Source organism: Chelonia mydas, chromosome 2 (genome assembly GCF_015237465.2).
Source record: "Chelonia mydas isolate rCheMyd1 chromosome 2, rCheMyd1.pri.v2, whole genome shotgun sequence".
Taxonomy (NCBI): Eukaryota; Metazoa; Chordata; order Testudines; family Cheloniidae; genus Chelonia; species Chelonia mydas.
In genome coordinates, this window is record NC_057850.1 from 107,949,471 (window position 1) to 107,965,882 (window position 16,412).

General features: G+C 43.4%; 1 long non-coding RNA gene across 1 annotated transcript in view; it reads right to left on the reverse strand.

Annotated features, from left to right (window-relative positions):
* The window catches only part of LOC119565621, a 113,168-nt gene that overhangs the window by 52,419 nt on the left and 44,337 nt on the right, over nucleotides 1-16,412 (reverse strand). The gene's annotated exons all lie outside the window — the stretch shown is intronic.

Genomic DNA, 16,412 nt, shown 5'->3' on the forward strand with positions numbered 1-16,412 from the left:
CTGGAAGATTAAAGTAACTAATAGAACACAGAAATAAAACAATACTGAAATATACAAGGTTAGTAGGAAGAAGGTATACAAAGCAGATATAACTTGCCTTTGTTCCAGTTAACTACATCTGAAAAATTGGTAGTTCTAAGCCTCATAATTTGGTCAGTATTCACTTTCATTTGATCAAAGTGGGGGGAGAGAGAGAGAGAAACTTTTTTCCACACATTTGTCTGGCAACTTTTTTCTCCCACTGCTGCCTTTTAGAATTCGACCTTCAGACAAACAGCACCAAGACAGGTGCTTAACCTAATTGACTGTGTTTAATTAAAGTGACTGACTGTTACTTATACGCCTACATGAACTTCAGTTCTGAAATGACAATCTTTTCGCCCTGTCCTATCCAACAGCAGATTACCACTACCCAAGCCCCATTTCCCTTCCAGTTCATGGATATGATATAAAAGGAACTGGATAAACAGAGGACTTCATTCTGCAGGGTTGAAACATAGGATGATCTTGAAGTTCTGATGCCAGCCTGGGACTTAGGAGACTTGGATTCAATGCCTAGCTGTCACCAACTTCCTGTGTTACCTTGAGCAAACCATTTAGGGTCTCTGTGCCTCAATTCCCCACCTGTCAAATGGGGATAACAACACTTTTTCCCATGCTTCATCTGTCTTGTCTGTTGAGACTATAAGGTCTTCAAGACAGAAGCTATGTGTTTCTACACCACCTCGCCCCAATCTCTTTTGGGACCTCTAGGTGCTATTGTAGGACAAATAAAATAATATCTGGTTTATTTTGTTATAGAGTTCCAAATTGCACTGTGTATTTCACAGATGCATACTAGTCTGTTTGTGGGGAGTTTGCACTTTTAAGAGCAATGGTGCAAGTCACTTTCCAGGGTATGAACCTGAACACAAATGCTTACTCTTATTCAGTTGCTATTCTGTGCTTCATAAGACTACAACTTCAGGGGATGTGTCATAGCAGCAGGGGTGAGATTAGCTTCCCAATGGGCCGGGGGCGGTTAAATCATTAAGTGAGGTGGAGTGGGCCTGGTGTCCCAACCTACTGACAGGGGGAAGATGCCCTTTCCTGCAGACAAGATGTCAATACACCTTCTCTGTCATTTATAGTATTCCTGTTCTGTGCCAACAAGAGTTTAATAAATCAAAGCAACCAACCTCTTGGAACAGTGTTTGAAGGTTGTGACCTATTCAGACCTAAACATAAGGTCTCAAGAGTAGAGACTCCATGAAGTCCACTAAGGGACTTCGCTATTGTTGACTATATGCAGAAGATGATCTGACATGACACTGAGCAATAGCAGTAGAAAACCCTAAAAAAGGGAGGGAGGCAAAGAGAGAAAGAAACAGATTATGGAAGGCCCATCAGGATGTGACACTAGGTGATCCTGCTTGGCCTTGGCAAGTTTGACTGCAGCACTGGAAGTAGGGGAGACCAGAGACGGTACCAGCAGCTACTAGTGCTTCCCCTCAACTCCCTGTCAAATATTACCAGTACCTCATTACCTTTTGGTTCTAGCCTGTTAAGTTACATTTAAGTTGTGGCCTCTTGGATCCACAAACGGAAACCCTCTAGTGTAAGGTCTCTGCTGACAGCAAAGGCAGCTGGGATGGCAATTCTGTTTTAAGCCTCTATTTTTCAGATCCTACTCATGCTCCACAGAAACACACACACACACACACAAACTCTATTTATAGTAGTCCTACCCAATGTACTTGCATTTAACAGGCCAAGCAGAGCTGAAAATACATCCACAAAAGAGCAAGCACTGACTGGAAGCTCTGGCCAACAAAGAAACTAATTGGCTACAACAGAGTGTAGAGAACAAATAGATTCATTGGCTGTTGGGGCTCTTCAGTTTGCCCTCTTGTTTCTATTGGCCAATAGAGGAGCAGAACTTCCTCAATGGTCCTAACAGGACATCCTGACTGGACTGTTTTCAATGCCTTTTGGATGTCACAGGCATTTATAAAAACCACACAAATTATAGCTCCTTTCAAAACCCTATGATTGGTTACTAAAACTGCCCAAGGTCAAGAACATGACTTGGCAAGGCCCAAAGAGTAATTGGCAGAGGGAAGCTTAAAATTATCTACCTAATATAGATATTTAAGGGAGAAACCAGACATTAAATGGGCATAAACTGTTGTCTTAAATATTTGAGTAAGATACAGCGTGGAACAACAGTCTTAGTCTGTTGGCTGTAAAGAGGTCTGTTAAACTTCCAAACCCTTCTCTCTCTCTACTGGTTCTTTGCTCCTTGTGGCTTTTTCCACATTGCCTTTACATAGAGTCTGTGGTAGCTGGATGGAAAGCTGCCTGTGTTTTAAGCTCTTCCTAATTTGCAAGAAAAATAAATGTAAATCAAGCCTTACATTTATAGTACCTGGAAAGAAAATTTTAGGTTCAAAGTTCACATACATGCAGCAGCAAAGTCAAAATGTCCTGTCAAAGCTACTAGATAGCAATGTTTTAAACAAATCATTTGCACAAGATCTGTTCAATAAAAGAGGCTTGAATGAGAAACCACTTCCCCTAGATTTGCTCAAGATGCTTTTGCATCCATAAAAAAAAAAGCAGCTCCATAGTGCAAAGTACAGAGCATACATGAGCAGAGCAATGTGCTAAGCAGATCAATTTATCAACATTTTTAAACAAGATGAAACTCGATTTAGTTGGCGTCAGCTAGTTTCCAATGAAGCCCTGTTTTCATGAAAGAGTTGCTGCTTTTGTGCCTTCTTAAATCAGCTTGACAAAAGGACATAAAAAAGAGAAACAAACATTATTACATCTAACAATGAAAAACACCACAGACAAATATAGCAAGTAAATGTTGAAAAGGTCTTATGTTGCTATTTCTGATACAGCAAGAAAGGACAAAGTGTGAATTAGTTCAGTTAAGTTGGAAACTCAAAAACTTTCAGCATTTTCCCCAAACCAGAACCAGAAAAATTCAAAAAGTACCTCAGCCTAACTCTGTTTTCTAATCCCACTAATTATGTTCATATCTGGTTGTCACACATTCAGCAGTTTTTAAAGTTTCTACTGGGAATATCTATCACACTGGGGCACCCTTGAAATCCAGAGGCCTATTTATTGCTGGCCATTAGAGGGTAAGCTAAACTTCATCCCTTGGTCACAACAGAGATCGACAAATCAAAGAACCTCAAACATCAGCAAAGGTAGGTGTAAGGAAGTGTGTCATTACCAGCATGGGGAGTGACTACTAATGAGAAGATGAAATGTAAATATGGGAGTGACTATGTTAATGTCTGTGTCAAGCCTCTGAGCATGCCCACTGGGAACTAGACATTTCCAGAAGCCTAAGCAGATTCATTCCCAGCTGGATGCTTGTACAGCTAACAAAGGCACTGTGCCTTCTCTCCTGACCCAAGGAGCCAGGTCCCAAATCATTTACAGCTTTACAGGTTAACACCAACACCACCCTGATTACCCTCCAGAAGTTTACAGACAGCTAGTGCAGATCTTGGTACGTTAATGTAACATGCTCCCAGCATGAAACTCTATTAAAAGGTTGGTTACTGCGTTCTACACTGGCTTCAGTTTCTGAATGGTCTCAAAGTACAGCCCCACGTAGAGCGTATCATGGTAATGTAATCTCAGGGTGACAAAGACATGGATAATTGCAGCAAGATCTATACTGAAGAGAAAAACATAACTTTCCTCTCATCCGATACAGAGAGGTTAAAAAAAATGCTGGGGGCTGTAGTCACTATCTGAGTACACTGGAACAGCTCAGGGCCTACCACCACACAGAAACGGTCCACCTGTGTTAGAATCATAGACTCTCAGGGGTGGAAGGGACCTCAGGAGGTCATCCAGTCCACCCCCCTGCTCAAAGCAGGACCAATCCCCAACTAAAGCATCCCAGCCAGGGCTTTGTCAAGCTGGGCCTTAAAAACCATTAAGGAAGGAGATTCCACCACCTCCCTAGGTAACCCATTCCAGCGCTTCACCACCCTCCTCGTGAAAAAGATTTTCCTAATATCCAACCTAGACCTTCCCCACTGCAACTTGAGACCATTACTCCTCGTTCTGTCATCTGGTACCACTGAGAACAGTCTAGATCCATCCTCTTTGGAACCTGCTTTCAGGTAGTTGAAAGCAGCTATCAAATTCCCCTTCATTCTTCTCTTCTGCAGACTAAATAATCCCAGTTCCCTCAGCATCTCCTCTAAGTCAAGTGCTCCAGCCCCCTAATCATTTTTGTTGCCCTCCACTGGACTCTTTCCAATTTTTCCACATCCTTCTTGTAGTGTGGGGCCCAAAACTGGACACAGTACTCCAGATGAGGCCTCACCAATGCCAAATACAGGGGAATGATCACATCCCTCGATCTGCTGGCAATGCTCCTACTTATACAGCCCCAAATGCCGTTAGCCTTCTTGGCAACAAGAGCACACTATTGATTCATATCCAGCTTCTCGTCCACCATAACTCCTAGGTCCTTTTCTGCAGAACTGCTGCCTAGCCACTCGGTCCCTAGTCTGTAGCAGTGCATGGGATTCTTCCTTCCTAAGTGCAGGACTCTGCACTTGTCCTTGTTGAAACTCAGATTTCTTTTGGCCCAATCTTCTAATTTGTCTAGGTCCCTCTGTATCCTATCCCTACCCTCCAGTGTATCTACCACTCCTCCCAGTTTAGCGTCATCTGCAAACTTGCTGAGGGTGCAATCCACACCATCCTCCAGATTATTAAAGATATTGAACAAAACCGGCCCCAGGACCGACCCTTGGGGCACTGTGCTTGATACCGGCTGCCAACTAGACATGGAGCCATTGATCACTACCCATTGAGCCCGATGATCTAGCCAGCTTTCTATCCACTTTATAGTCCATTCATCCAGCCCATACTTCTCCCACAGTATTCTTGCCAGCAAGTTAAAGATCGTATCAAAAGCTTTGCTAAAGTCAAGGAAAAACACATCCACTACTTTCCCCTCATCTACAGAGCCAGTTATCTCATCATAGAAGGCAATTAGGTTAGTCATGCATGACTTGCCCTTGGTGAATCCATGCTGACTGTTCCTGATCACTTTCCTCTCCTCTAAGTGCTTCCAAATTGATTCCTTGAGGACCTGCTCCATGATTTTTCCAGGGACTGAGGTGAGGCTGACTGGCCTGTAGTTCCCAGGATCCTCCTTCCCTTTTTTAAAGATGGGTACTACATTAGCCTTTTTCCAGTCATTTGGGACCTCCCCCGATCGCCACGAGTTTTCAAAGACAATGGCCAATAGCTCTGCATTCACATCCGCCAACTCCTTTAGCACCCTCTGATGCAGTGCATCCGGCCCCATAGACTTGTGCTCATCCAGCTTTTCTAAACAGTCCTGAACCACTTCTTTCTCCACAGAGAGCAGGTCACCTCCTCCCCTTACTGTGCTGCCCAGTGCAGTAGTCTGGAATCTGACCTTGTCGTGAAGACAGAGGCAAAGAAAGCATTGAGTACATTAGCTTTTTCCACATCCTCTGTCACTAGGTTGCCTCCCACATTCAGTAAGAGGCCACACTTTCCCTGACCACCTTCTTGTTGCTAACATACCTGTAGAAACTCTTCTTGTTACTCTTAACATCCCCTGCTAGCTGCAACTCCAGGTGTGATTTGGCCTTCCTGATTTCACGCCTACATGCCTAGCAATATGTTTATACTCCTCCCTGGTCATTTGTCCAATCTTCCACTTCTTGTAAGCTGCTTTTTTGTGTTTAAGATCAGCAAGGATTTCACTGTTAAACCAAGCTAGTCGCCTGCCATATTTACTATTCTTTCTACACATCGGGATGGTTTGTTCCTGTAACCTCAATAAGGATTCTTTAAAATACAGCCAGCTCTCCTGGAATCCTTTCTCCCTCATGTTATTCTCCCAGGGGATCCTGCCCATCAGTTTCCTGAGATTGTCTGTGCACTGCTGTATTGCTCTCCCAGCAGATCCCGGGGTGACTGAAGTCCCCCATGAGAACCAGGGCCTGTGATCTAGTAACTTCTGTTAGTTGCCTGAAGAAAGCCTCGTCCACCTCATCACCTTGGTCTAGTGGTCTATAGCAGATTCCCACCATGACATCACCCTTGTTGATCACACTTCTAAACTTAATCCAGACACTCAGGTTTTTCTGCAGTTTTGTACCGGAGCTCGGAGCAGACACACTTAGACACCATACTACTTCACTGGAGGGGAAGAAGATGATTTATAGCCCTCGCTGAAGAAGTGTGTTTCAAGGCAGGACTTGCGGAAGAGGATGAAGGTGTGATGCAGTGGGTCAGGAAAAAAGGGTTCCAGGCATGGGGATGCTGCAGGGGGAAAGGCACTGAGGAGTGTGGAAAGATGACAGGAAGGAAACAGCTAGTCAAGAAGCTTGGTGGAGTGAATAGGATGAAGGGAGAGGAAAGATGCAAATTTAGAGCTTAATTTTACAGGGTTTTGAAGGTGAGAACAAGGAACTTAAATTTTATGCAGATGGCAAGAAGCATCCAGTGAAGGATGAAAGAAAGAACAGACATGATCAGAAGTCTGGACAAAGAGGATGACTTTTGAGTATGTATTTTGGATGAACAGAAGTTAGGTGTGAGGGGGAAGGAATGGAAACGTGAGAGAAGACTTCAGAAGTTTGGAGGACGCACCTTTTGGAGCTTCCCCACAACATCTGAGAGGTTTTCATATCACTGAGGCTGTTTTCCCATACTACCAGTGAGTTCAGTGAACCAGTGATGGTAGGTGCCACATGTTTAGTGTTCTCAATACTAGATGCCTTACAAGCAAAAGTAAACTTTCCACATTTATTATGGGGTCTTTTGAACAAACAGCTTAGTGTCTGACCTCGGGCTGTGTGTGAATGGCTATCTGAGATGGAAATTAATTTTTCCTGTGCATTTCAGCACTTTGGAGTTACTAACGGTGGAGTGGGTAATTAACTACTGCTCTTAATATTTTTTTTAACATGTAAGCTGGGCTGGCAATAAAAACCTGAAATCCTCTTGTTTTGAATGACAGTCATCATTTGTTGACATTTCAGTTCACTCATACACTAGAAAGGAAAATATGTAGGCTATTCATAGTTAGGGAGTGCCTCTCCTCCAGTCTCCCAGTGTTGGACAGCTATAGCCTTGTGTCAATATTATTACAATAAGGTCTTTCATTACATGATCTCATGATTGTGAGTATTGCCACATACTAGTTGGTAAACACATTGTGATGTATTAGATAGGATATAATTCCTGGCTATATTAGAAGGATGGGCAGCAGTTGTTATGGGGTGGGATCTTCTCTTGCCCACATCAGGATAACAGTGGTGACTTCCAATCTGTAAGTGAAGGGTGGGTCTGAGTTTTTCTGGACCCATTTCAGAGTATGGATATCTCCAACCTGTGCTAAAGTGGTGGACAGTAGTCTTGGATGAAGAACTGGAGAAGAATTAAATGTTGCAATGTGAAGGGTCTCTGGCCCATATGCAGACAGTTGGCAGACAAGGGGGCAGGAACAGCATGGAGGAACATTGTGCTCAAAACGTAACTGAGACTTACCTGACTTTAGTATTGAAATTCGCAACTGTAATGTAATGATCTTTTGTAAAGAACACTAATTCTCAACCTTTACTTTGCATTAATAATTGACTTTTAACCTGCACTGTACTATGACACACTGGCTTTCAAAAATTTTACTACTTTTTATTTTATTCCCTAAATAGCAAACAGTCTTAGACCAAACTGAAACTTTAATGTTTTTCTTTGCAATTTTCCTTCCATTCTTGCTTCCTCATGTTGATCAATGTGACTTCGAATAGGCCCTCAATATGTTGAACTAAGCCATTTGTTCTTTATATTTGTAAGAAGTTTATGAAAAAAATAAAGCTTCCAGGGAGAATTTTCTTCTTTCCCCACTTTGAGTTTGCTTTACTACTTAACTGTGCTGGATAAGCACAGTGGTCACAACTGAAAAAATAATTTATCAAAAGTTATCATACAAGGTTATCTGAACTACTGTAGCTGTCTGCTATCGTAAGCTTAACTTATTGTACTGGGATAACTGGGTAAAATTCTATAGCCTGTGTTATAGAGAAGGTGAGACTGGATGATATAATGATCCCTTCTGGCCTTAAAAATCTATGAAAATAACTGGCATCCCAGCAGGAAGGGGTGAGGTGGGAAGAAGCAGGGAGGGGGTGGGGCCTTGGGGGAACATCCCCTGGCCGATTAGAAACTCGGCGCCTATGACACCCAGGCCTTCCACATGCCCATCCAGCTGTCTTCGCCGCCGCCACTACCACCCCACATGTGCCTAGGAGCCCTGCAGCCCACCCGGGCGATTTAAAAGGACCCGGGGCTCCTGGCCACTGCTACCATGGCAGCAGCAGTGGCCAGAGCCCCCCGAGCCCTTTTAAATCGCCCAGGCCCCTGGGCAACTGCCCCCTTTGCCTCCCCACCTCCCATTGGTGGGCCTGGCTCCCAGACAGCAGTGTCTGCCATTTGCTGGTAATATTGACTTTTTAATGGGTACCACACTAAACCAAAAGCTTATTGCACATCTTACTAGGAAGTTGTTTAGTTTAAAAGATTAGGCGCTGGAATGATAAAATAAAATCAAAACAGATTTTTAAAAGGACATTTTACACTACTGTGGAACACAAAGATTACTCGCTTTCATTTAAAAATCTGGCTCTGAGCGTCTGCAGAATGACCAACAGACTGTTAACTTGGTCTCTGTGATAATACTGTACATACATAACAGATATTCATTCATGAACTTTTAATCATAGTTAGTTCGTGTCATGGTGCAAATCATCATTACCAATTTAGTTCAGTATGGTCAAGTTTTCTGTATCAGATACCATTAAAAGATAAAGGAATGATCTATTGTATATGTACTGCATTAGGCTCTTCATTAACAGCAGGGCTAACGAATTTATGGAACTCATGAATCAGTAAAGTTATTGCTAGAACGATTAATGGTGAATTAACATACAAGAGAGCACTGGCCCCCTATTCATCTCCCGTAGCTGCAATGTATGCATTCCTATACATGTACCGATGTAGACGGGGACATTGGCCTCTAACTATTCACCGAATTTCAGGTCAATTCAAATACAGTGACTAGTTCAATTGAATACATGGTATAAATTAACTTTGTAAGGAGAAACTACTGTACTGTCAACTCTAAGATTTCCCCTTCTGTGATAATACATCCCTGTAGTATGTGTACATAACAAAGTCATAAACCTGTTAAATGTAGAGATGAAAACAAGACACAACATTTAGATATGATTTTTGAAAACACAAAGGTGTTTTGCAGATCCAGGGTTATGGTTTGGTCCATTGCAAAAAAAAAAAAAAAAAAAAAGGGTCAATTGCCAAATTTTGATTCTGGTCAGTCTGAGATCTCAAAGGCCCTCAAAGTCTGAAGATGCTGGGAGCCAAAAATTTTATTTGGACCCAAGTTCAGTTAAATCAAGACAAGCACTCAGAGTGAGTGATGAAGTGTGATCATCATTAAAGCTCTAGTGATAGACTGAACAACACATTAGCTTCCTGGTTCTGTGCATTAAATCCACCTGAATTATAAACAAATCTGCATATTTTATATTTATTTAACATTTCCTTACTGTGACCCTGCAACTACAAAACTAGAGGACCTGGACTTTTAAAAATTCTAAAAAAAGACTATCATTCTCCGTCATTTTCTAGGACTTTTCCACAAGGGCTCTTTACCGTCTAATGCTCATTTCTCTACTCATTACTGTACTCCTGGCCTAAAAACTGTCTGACGACAAGAGAAGGGAAGTGGAAAAATAGGTTAAAACGCATACGTACAGAAAACATTGCAATTCTGAAAATAAATTAACTCTACTTCAAAGGTTAACTTCATAGGTTTTATTATAGGAAAATATCAAAACACTATTCACTTAGTGTAGTAATCTCCTGCCTGCTGCTTTGTTTCTGGGTCATGTAAGCGTCACAAAGGATCAGCTCCACATTACTTACAAGCCTGACTTGCTTAACAAGGTAATCCACAATCTTTAAAACATTTATATTTAAGCACTGTTACACAGAATGTCTTTGAAATTAACAAGGTACACATAGGTCAGTTATGAGCACCAAGACAAAATAATCTCAGTGTATAACTATTGAAAAAGTAGTAATGGACTTTTATTACATAAACAGGCAGTCACTCAGCTGGTATAAATCAGCATCCCTCCATTAAAATCAATGATCCATTGATTTGAATGGAGGGATGCTGATTTACGCTAACTGGGGATCTGGCTCATCATATCTTCAGTGGCTCTTGACTGCATCAGAATTTAATCAAAATGTATCAGTTGCTTTGTACATTCATTATAGACTTTTTTCTCCTCAAAATATTAAAACATCCCCACTGACACAGAGAGGAAGGATGGTCCAGTGGTTAGGACACTAGCCTAAGACTTAGGAACTTCCCTGCTCTACCATCGCCTTCCTGTGTGGCCTTGGGCAAGTCATTTAGTCCATCTATGCCTTGGTTTCCCACCTGCGAAATGAGGATAATAGTACTGCCCTACCTCACAGGGTGTTGTGAGGATAAATACACTATGGATTGTGAGACATTCAGATACTGTGATAGCAGGAATCACAGAAGTGCCCTATATAGCAGGGCCAAACTGTGGCATGCGAGCCACGTGAGGCTCTTACCATTAAAGTGCAGCGCACAAGCCCCCCATATCCCCCGCATTCTTTGCCTACCAGGCTTGGCAGGCGAGCTCAGGACATCTGCCTTGCACTGGGGTGGTGAGGTATGGGCTTCTGTCTAGCGGGGGCAGGGGGGGTCTCAGGGCTTCAGCCCTGCCGGGTGCACCTGCCGGGAATCAGGGCTTCTGCAGGAGTGGGGCTAAAGCACCAAGCCCCAGCAGGTGCCCCGGCTCTCAAACTTCTGAAGATTGTTGTATATGGCTCAGAGGGCCTGTAAGTTTGGCCACCCCTGTTATATAGTTTAGTAAGCAGGGAAAGCCTTACAAATAACATGACATTATTGAAGAGTAATAGGTGCTATATCAGAGGTGGGCAAACTACGGCCCGCGGGACCGTCCTGCCTGGCTCCTGAGCTCCTGGCCGGGGAGGCTAGCCCCCAGCCCCTCCCCCCCTGTTCCCTCTCCCCCACAGCCTCAGTGTGCTGCGCTGCCAGCCCTCTGGCCCACCACTCCTGCTGGACAGCGTGGCTGGCTCCAGCATGATAAGGGACGGGGAGCAGGAGGTTCCGGGGGGGCAGTTAGGGAACAGGGAGTAGGGGCAGTTGGATGGGGTGCAGGTTCGGGGGGGGCGCAATCAGGAAATGGGGGGGCGAGGTGGATAGGCATGGAAGTCCCAGGGGGCCTGTTGGGGGCAGGGGTGTGGATAGGTGGCAGGGCAATCAGGGGACAGGGGGCGGTTGGATGGGGTGGAGGTTCTGCGGGGGCAGTCAGGAAACGGGGAACAGGGGGGGTTGGATAGGCATGGGAGTCCCAGGGGGCCTGTCAGGGGGTTGATGGCGGTCGGGGCAGTCAGGAGACAGGGAGCGGGGGGGTGTTAGATAGGGAGTGGGGTCCCGGTGGGGCGGTTAGGGGTGGGAGTCCTGGGAGGGGGCAGTCAGAGGACAAGGAGCGGGGGGGGGTTGGATGGGTCGGGAGTTCTGAGGGGGGCAGTCAGGGGATGGGAAGTAGGAGGGGGCAGATAGGGGGTGGGGGCCAGGCTGTTTGGGGGAGGCACTGCCTTCCCTGCCCGGCCCTCCATATAGTTTTGCAACCCCGATGTGGCCCTCAGGCCAAAAAGATTGCCCACCCCTGTGCTATATAGAAAACTAAGACTGATAGAATACAGTATCCTCTCTGTTTCATTACTTCTGGATCTCAATGCCTCAGCTGTGCGTGAGAGAGAGAGAGAGGGAGACAGTGTGTGTCTTAAACCCACTATACTACCACCATTGCTTTACAGCTCCCTGTAGTGGCAGGATGCTTCATCTCTTACACACAGATATTAACAGTAACAAACTCCAAAAAACTTTCATCATCATTTTAAATAGAACCTACAGAATAAGCAATTGAAGATTAGATGCAGTATTTATGTTTCTGGGATGAAAGTCCCATTGAGGAATCCTTTTTCTTTTCTCAAAAAGAAAAGGAGTACTAGTGGCACCTCAGAGACTAACAAATTTATTTGAGCATAAGCTTTCGTGAGCTACAGCCCACTTCATCGGGTGCATTCAGTGGAAAATACAGTGGGGAGATATATATACGTAGAGAACATGAAACAAAGGGTGTTACCATACACACTGTAACACCCATTGTTTCATGTTCTCTACGTATATAAATCTCCCCACTCTATTTTCCACTGAATGCATCCGATGAAGTGAGCTGTAGCTCACGAAAGCTTATGCTCAAATAAATTTGTTAGTCTCTGAGGTGCCACAAGTACTCCTTTTCTTTTTGCAAATACAGACTAACACGGCTGCTACTCTGAAAACTTTTTCTTTTCTGTGCACTCCAGGCAATTACATTTATGGTCATTTCATCTTGTTCTGTATGTGGATCACTAGACTTGAGATGACACTAAAAGAGCAACTCAGTTAAAACAAAACCAGAGAACGGGATGGCCAAATGTTTGTCCTGTCAAACACCAACATTTCATCACCCTTGAGGGCATTGTTAAACTTGCCAACCCTTTTGCTCTCCTTAGGAGTAAGACATTTTCTTAGGACCAGGAAGGGAGGAATAGAGAGGACACTAAAATATTCTTGCTCCATAAAGAGTTAGACATTTGTGCATTATATGATTCTTTTATTCATCCTCAGTCCTCTCTGTTCTTACTATTATTCTTCCCTGTTCTCCTCATGTTGATGCCATCCCTTTGTTACCTTCCCAAATTAGTCAGGATGAAGTCCTTCAAGCTGTATCTAACTTCCTTCTTTTGAGGCTCTCATTTCTCTGGGACCCTTTTCCCTCCTCCCCCAAACCTCCTTCTAATGTGTCTTTCATTTGCTTTCTTTCTCGTATTATGCAATGATCAATGGCTGGGCTACTTTCAAAATAATTACATTACTATTGGGACTCACTAAGAATTAGCAGGTATATATTTGATAAAGCCAACGGTCAATCATGACCTACAGAATAAGCAATTGAAGATTAGATGCAGTATTTATGTTTCTGGGATGAAAGTCCCATTGAGGAATCCTTTTTCTTTTCTCAAAAAGAAAAGGAGTACTAGTGACCTGTTTGAAATTTCAACACACAATAAAAGGATAAAGGGAGAGGAAAAGATGGCATGAAAAATCCCTGAAAGGGCACTTGTAATTTCTGGCATGTGCAAAGGAGTACAATGGGCATTCATAGCCACAGAGCCACAGGCCTGCAGATCATATATCTGATCAAACAGCCACTTGAATAAATTGGAGTTTGGTTTTACATAGTGCCTTTCCTAATCCTGGTATTGCACCGCACTTTACAGAATGATAAGTTAGCGCACTGCAGTTATAATGCACTCAGCAACAGCATACAGACAATCTTGCACATCTAGAAACAGTTTTATTGAGGGGATTGTTGGACAGGGCACTAGCGTTATTCCCTGCCTCTTTGTTTTGAAGAGTGCCGTTAGATCTTTAGCATACCTGTGGGCACCATTAGGAGACAGGCTGTGTCTTCAATGCAAAAAAAAGTGTGTTTTTACACTGAGATAACTAACTTGAGATCTCTCCTTCAGGCCATGGCTACACTATGATAATGATGCCCTGGCTATGAAAGAATAAACCTGTAAGGTAGACACAGCCAACAGCAATGGAAGGTTTGTTTTTTTTTCCCCACTGCTGTAGGACCACCATCTCCCTGAGCAATGGTAGCTAGGTTAACAGAAGCATTCTTCCATAGATGTAGCTGTGTCTACACTGTGGGTTAGATCAACATAGCTACAGCGCTGAGGGGTATGGATTTTTCACGCCCCTAAGTGCAATAGCTATGTTGACCTACATTTTAAGTGTAGATGAGGTCTCCTTGTAAAATCTCAGTGGGGTTGACTAGTTACATCAAGTTAAAAAACTACCAGTGCCTTGTCCCCACAAAGATTTTAAACTGAGAAAGTTCTCAAATTAGCCATCTCAGTGTAAAAACACACCTTTGTTACAAAAAGAAAAGGAGTACTTGTGGCACCTTAGAGACTAGCAAATTTGTTACAGTGAAGATGTAGCCTCAAGGGAGCTTGGTTTAGCATTTTAGTCAAAGGATTGCATCTCCCACTGTGAAGCATCTGCAGTGTCACCACCAGCTGAGATTTGATCTCATAGCCCTCAGAAATGAGTGCTATCAACTAAAAAATCTGGTGGGAAAGGAGAGCTTGGATCTGACTGCACCTAGAGATTTGGGATGATCTTTCCAGTCAATGGCCTGTGCAGGATGGAGTTATTGTGTACCACATAATAACTTGAAACAGTTGTTTAATTCACAACCCACTAATGCACTAAAGAGCCTCCAGCTATGCAAGGTAGGACAGGAGTCTTTTTGATCTTTATTGTATTTCCTCAAAGCCTCCTGGTTTTCTGATGTGGTTTTGTTTGTTTGGTGTTTTTTGTTTTGTTTTTTAAAAACAGAAGTGCAGAGAGGCCTGACTTGTGCAATGTTGATGAGTTTTCATTAGAATTGATTTCTCCTGCAAGCTAAATAGAAAGATAGCATTTCATACAGCTCCACTCTTAGATGGCTTTGACACTCTCCTCAGTGTTATAAGATGAGCCTCCCGCATAATGGCAGACTCCAGTTACTCTAGTCAGAGTGATTGTCATACCTGAAACTGGAAAGGACCACACTTTTAATGGACATAACCATGAGTTTTAAAATGTGCATGTAGATGAGAGGGCAGCATGGTCCAGCAGACTGGGAGTTAGGAGACCCGATTTTTATTCTTGGCCTGTTGGGTCACCTTGGGCAAGTCACTTCACCTCTCTGCCTCTGTTTCCCATCCTACCTTCTCTCTGTTTTGTGTGTTTAGATAGTAAGCTTTTGGGGGAAGATACTGTTTCATATGCTGAGGATATGCCTAGCACAGTGGGGCCCTGATTTTGGTTGGGGCCACTAGAAACTGCTATAAGACAAAATAACATCTACAACAATGAACTATGTATAAATCAGGGCCCCTGTGTATAAAGCAGTTACCAAGCCGTATTAATTTTTAAACTGCAGCATACTTGTGCTCCTTGGTCTCAGCTTTCATTAAACCAAGTTAAGTTTCCTGCTCTTATGGTTACAAAGGAAACCTTTAAAATGTGAATCTAGTGCAAACTGAGGCAGAGACATCTGCTAGAGTCTGCAGACAGCCTATAGCCATAGCTTCAACTATTGTGAACTCCCGCTTCATCCTAATGGGGTGTGATGATACTTTTGAAGTCATTCAATATTTCACTCACTACTTCAACAGAAACATCAAGATAATGTGCCTATTTGTCACTGCTAGATATAGTAGCAGTTCCTGGAACAGATGCAGTAGGGAAATGTGTTGTTGTTATGGGGTGGCACCCTTTGTTTTGCTGGAAATGTAAAGTCACCTGCCCCAAAGACAAAGAAAAGAAGAAAGGCATCCTCCTCTCTCCATTATCTTCTAGAGCCTCAGACATGACAATAGTAAAACCACCTCCCCCACGCCTTCCTGGGTGCCAAAAGCTTCCATAGCACCTTGGCCATCTGCCAAAACCTCTAGTTTTTTTACTGACAGTGGTTAAAGTGCAGTTGCTTGTTTTAAATTCAGAAATCTGTAGCACAATGAAAATTGTAATTTCGGGGCCACATGTAATAGTCATAATACTGAACTCTTACACCGCACTTTTCATGCCTATGTTTCAAAACCCTTTACAAAGGTCCCTGTTTTACAGACAGGAAAACCAAGGCACAGAGCAGTCAAGTAAGTGACTTGCACGAGTTCACCCAGCAAAATATGGCAGATCCTGGAACAAAATGAATTGCTCCAGGAATACAGTACTGACTGGACTGAATGGGGGAGAGACAATGAAGAGGCACAGACACAAAAATCCTGACTCTCTGCCACACTAACATGGTGTCCCTGCTGCATAATTTAAATCCTATGTGTAGGGGAGGACATGGCACCTTTCTTATAATAGAAGTTTTTGTGGGGAGGGGAAATATTGAGCTTGAAAGTCACTAGGGTACCCAGTACCTGTTTCTGAACGAGGATGAAGTACGGAGCTTTGTATCAATCCATGCAGAGGACGTCAGAGTTCAAGAGTCCCTTCACCTTCCCCACCCCCAGTCACGGCTCCTTGTAGAAGCATCCAACAGAATGACGCAATCCGCTGCAGAGTCACAAAATATCCTTTCTATAGTACCCAATTCCCGCCTAGTGCTAATCCGGACAAAAGGAAAACAGTGTTCTCAAATGAA